The sequence below is a fragment of the Sapajus apella genome, unplaced genomic scaffold (genome assembly GCF_009761245.1).
Source record: "Sapajus apella isolate SASKATOON/1434 unplaced genomic scaffold, GSC_monkey_1.0 scaffold35, whole genome shotgun sequence".
Lineage (NCBI taxonomy): Eukaryota > Metazoa > Chordata > Mammalia > Primates > Cebidae > Sapajus > Sapajus apella.
In genome coordinates this window covers 17,841,674-17,846,543 of record NW_022436975.1, presented here as the reverse complement: position 1 = coordinate 17,846,543, position 4,870 = coordinate 17,841,674, and the positions used below count along the sequence as shown (strand labels likewise).

Here is a 4,870-nt window from a genome sequence, read left to right as displayed (position 1 = left end):
ATTACTCATTTTACAAACATTTATGAAGTGACGATTAATGTACAGGGCACTTCGCTAGGTCCTGGAAATAGCGAGGTAAACCACATAATCCTTGCCCTCATAGAATTTACTCTCTCATTGGAGATATGGTTAAGTAGCTAACATATAATATGGTATTAAGTGCTATGCTGAAAAAAGTAATACATCTTAACTGTTTGGCGAGCAGAAAGGGCATCACTTAACAAGATGGGATGCCCAGGAAGACTTCAGAAAAGATGAACTAATTCCAAACTGAGTCTTTTAATCTTAAAAGGAAAAACAAGACTGAAGGAGGTGAGAAAATGTGTGCCATTTTCTCTACCTTGAAGAGCAGAGAAGGGAGGGGAATTATTATTATTTTTAAGAACAGGGTATACTGAAAAACACGAGTGTAGAGGGCAGGTGGCAAGCAGTGAGGTTGGTCATGATCAGTAGCCTTCAGTGTCACCCTAAGGAATTTGGGGTTTCACCGAGGAAAGAGTGGAGTACGAGCTGTATTCTGATTCGGATTCCTTTCCTGATCTGTTAGTGGGAAAAGGTGGTTGTTGGGCACTGAAACGGTCAAAGCCGATGACAGGATAATCCGGTAGGGGGAAATGGTGGTCTGCCAAAAATTGTTCCGGCTACTAGGTGGTCAGCTAAAACAGTTCGGTGACCGATGCCTCACGCCTCTTCAAACTAACAGGCCTCCATTAGGAGTCGGCCGCCCATCAGCGCCCGGCCGCCGCGTCACAAAGAGCAGCACCCACCAAGGAGGAAGCGGCCTGCGAAGTCGCGAGATTTCTCGTGACTGCCCCTTGGACAGAGCGTCTGGTCGCCCAGCAACCGCCGCTGGTGTGCGTAGGACCGGGCGCCGGCGGAACCGATCAAACAGGAGTTACCGACCGGACAGTCCCGCGAGCGGTGAGCGGCCCGCGGGGAATAAGCGTGGGGACCGAGGAAACCCTAGAACCATGTTTCTCAAACTTGCCTGCCAGTAAGACTTTCCTGGGACATTTGTTAAAATGATTCCTGGGCCCTATCTTTAGATATACAGAATTTTCAGAAAAAAATAGTCCGGAAGTCTGTTTTTAACAAATGGTTGGTTAACTGGCAAGATTGGAAAACAGCTCTAGAGGAGGGAGACACAGGCGGAGGGGTTGGTCGCGGGGCTGAGGCAGCAGGCCGATGGACGTGGAGCTGAGTTTGAAAAGGTTTTGAAAAGCTTGAGGGCTGGAGCCAGTGATTTAGAACATCTGGAGCCACTGAGCCTGTGGCCTAAGTGGAAATATAGATACTAACGGAATTCAGAAAACGTTGTCCACTGCTTCTAGCCTGTGGGAATCCCAGTAGAAGAAAGCCAAAGAGTCCATTAAAATGGATTCCACCCATGTCAGAAACCTGTACATGTACCTCCTGAAAGAAAAAGCGGGGGGGTGGGGGCGGGGGGGGTTGGGGGAGGTGGGGGCGGATAAAGACAAAGGAAAAAATTAAACTAAAATGGATTACTAGAGGCTGGTAAAGAAGCTCTAAGCTGTTCCCACTGGTGGCCTGGAAAAGAGAGATCCTAGTAAGAAGAGTCTCAAAGTAACAGAGATATCTAGAGAGTGGAAAGTAGGGAAAAGCAGTTTCTCAAACTTTAGAAAAAAAAATGAATATCTTTTAAAAGAAAACCAAGGATGCCTCACAAGTGCTGACATTATTTTTATTATAATGTTCTAAAATATATCCAAATCCACTCTAGGTTCAGTTTAAACTCTTGAAGCTTTTAATTTTCTAAAACAAAGTTTAAATTAATATTGTTTTTAACAAGATGAATTATTTTTAAAATAACATAAAATAGTTAATTCCGGGCCAAGTGTGGGGGCTCACGCCTGTAATCCCAGCACTTTGGGAGGCCAGGGCAGGCGGATCACGAGGTCACAAGGTCGAGACCAGCCTGGCCAATATGGTGAAACCCCGTCTCTACTAAAAATACAAAAATTAGCTGGGTAAGGTGGTGCGTGCCTGTAGCCTCAGCTACTCAGGAGGATGAGACAGAAGAATCGCTTGAATCCAGGAGGCAGAGGTTGCAGTGAGCCAAGATCGCGCCACTGCACTCCAGCCTGGCAACCAGGTGAGACTCTGTCTCAAAAAATAAAACCCAAAAAACAAAACAAAACAAACAACTACCTTTCAACCTAGCAATCCCATTTCTGGGTATATGCCCAAAGGAATATAAATCGTTCTGCCAAAAAGACATAAGCACTCATATGTTCATCACCACAGTTTTCACAACAGCAAAGACTTGGAATCAACTTAGATAACCCTCAGTGGTGGACTGATAAAGAAAATGTTGTATATACAGCTTTTTTTTTTTTTTTTTCGTCTGACATCTTAGCGAAGTTGCAGTGTTCGCTGCTGCTCTCGAGCTTCGAAATGCTGCCCGAGGACGACAAGAAAAAGAAAGATGCCGGAAAGTCGGCCAAGGAAAACAAAGACCCAGTGAACAAATCCGGGGCAAGGCCAAAAAGAAGAAGTGGTCCAAAAAGGCAAAGTTCGGGACAAGCTCAATAACTTAGCCTTGTTTGACAATGCTACCTATTACAAACTCTGTAAGGACGTTACCAGCTATAAACTTATAAACTCAGCTATGGTCTCTGAGAGACTGAAGATTTGAGGCTCCCTGGCCAGGGCAGCCCTTCAGGAGCTCCTTAGCAAAAGACTTATCAAACTCGTTTCAAAGCACAGAGCTCAAGTAATTTATACCAAAAATACCAAGGGCGGAGATGCTCCAGCTGCTGGTGAAGATGCCTGGATAGGTCCAAACTACATTTGGAAAAATAAAACTATTAAATAAAAAAAAATGTTGCATATATATATATGAAATACTGTGCTACCATTTAAAAAAAAAATGAAGTAATGTCCTTTGCAGCAACATGGATGCAGCTGGAGGCCATTATCTTAAGCAAATTAATGCAGGAAGAGAAAATCAGATTACTCCATGTTCTCATTTATTAGTGGGAGCTAAACATTCAGTACCCATGAGCACAAAGAAGGGAACAACAGACATTGGGGCCTACTTGAGGGGGGATGGTGGGAGGAGGGAGAGGGTCCTAAAACTACCTATTGGGTACTATGCTCACTACCTAGGTGACAAAATCATTTGTAAACCAAACTCCAGCAACATACAACTTACCCATGTAACAAACCTGTACATGTGCCCCTAAATCTAAAATGAAAAATTTAAAAATAAAACAAATAAAAATGAATAAATAAAAATAAAGAGGCTGGGTGCAGTGGCTAGTGCCTGTAATCCCAGCACTTTGGGAGGCCAAGTCAGGTGGATCACTTGAGGTCAGGAGTTCAAGACCAGCCTGACCAATGTGGTGAAACCCTGCCTCTAATAAAAATACAAAATTAGCTGGATATGTTGGCTCATGCCTATAATCCCAGCTACTTGGGAGGCTGAGGCAGGAGAATTGCTCAAACCTGGGAGGCAGAGGTTGCAGATTGCACCATTGCACTCTAGCCTGGGTAACAAGAGCAAAACTCAAGAAAGAAAAAGAAAAGAAAGGGAGGAAGAGAGAAAGAATGAGAGAGAGGGAGGGAGGGAGATAGAAAGAGAAAGTAAAAAGAAAGAGAGGGAGGGAGGGAGGGAAGGAAGGAAAGAAGGAAGAAAGGAAGGAAGGAAGGAAAGGAAGGGAAAATTAATTATTGGTCAAGCTCCTAATTAAGCTTAGATGAAAAAATTCCTGGCAAGGTGGCTCATGTCTATAATCTTGGCACTTTGGGAGGCCGAGGTGGGAGGACTGCTTGAAGCCAGGAGGTTGAGACCAGCCTGGGCAACATAGTAAAACTCTGTCTCTGCAAAAATAAAAAATAAAAAAATCAGCTGAGCATGGTGATGTACGCCTGCAGCACTAGCTCCTCAGGAGGCTGAGGTGGGAGAATCACTTGAGCCCAGCAGTTTGACGTTGCAGTGAGCTAAAATCACAGCACTGCACTCCAGCCTGCGCAAGAGTGAAACCCTATCTATACCAAAAATAAAAAATAAAAATATGTTATTCTGACTAAGTTTGGTTTATCCTTGGAATGTAGAAAAATTTAACATTAGAAGTCTACCAGCCTGGGCAACATCGTACAACCGTGTATCTACAAAAAATACAAAAATCAGCTGGCATGGTGGCATGAGCCTAGAGGCCCAGCTACTCGGGAGGCTGAGGTGGGAGGACTGCTTGAGTCCAGGAGGCAGAGGTTGCCATGAGCTGAGATCGCACCACTGTACTCCAGCCTGGGTGACAGAGTGAGACCTGTCCTGCACACACACACATACAAAAAGAATTATCAATGTATTTCACCATATCGCCTAATGCACAAGAAAAACATTTCATAACCATCAACATTCATTCACGATTTTTTGAAAAAAGTTTACAAACTATGAATATAAAAGCACTTTCTTAATCTGAGTCTAGCTATCTTAAAAAAAATAACAGCAAATATCATACTTAAAAAAACTTACAACAAATATGTTGTAAGTTTTAGTGGTGAAATGTTGCAAGTATTTCCTCTGAGATCAGCAGTAAGACAAGTGTATGTGCCCTCATGGCTTCTACTCAACATTGTTCCTAGAGGTCCTAGCCAGTGCAATAACTCAATAAAAAAGAAAAAAATATAAAAGGTTTGGAAAGTAGTAAACTGTCACTCATATATAATCTGATTGTCTACATGGAAAACCCAAAGACTCTATAAAATAGAATTAATGTGTCCTTACCAATGTTGCTGGATATAAAAATCAATATTTTTAAAATACTGCATTTCTATACAGTAGCTACAAATAGGAAATGCAATTTCCAAAAGAATAACATTTGCAATATCAACAAAAATATATGAT

At 42.7% G+C, this 4,870-nt stretch overlaps 1 protein-coding gene and 1 pseudogene across 2 annotated transcripts in view; both read left to right on the top strand.

Moving 5' to 3' along the window:
* Window positions 1-827: 827 nt before the first annotated feature.
* The window catches only part of PPP1R42 (protein phosphatase 1 regulatory subunit 42), a 62,525-nt gene continuing 58,482 nt past the window's right edge, over window positions 828-4,870 (top strand). The window contains exon 1 of one of the 2 annotated variants that reach the window (XM_032296262.1): window positions 828-994. The gene's annotated coding sequence lies outside the window, so the exon portion shown is untranslated. The remainder of the gene's footprint in view (window positions 995-4,870) is intronic. The other variant, XM_032296261.1, reaches the window with a different exon arrangement.
* On the top strand, window positions 854-2,839 carry LOC116563587 (annotated as a pseudogene).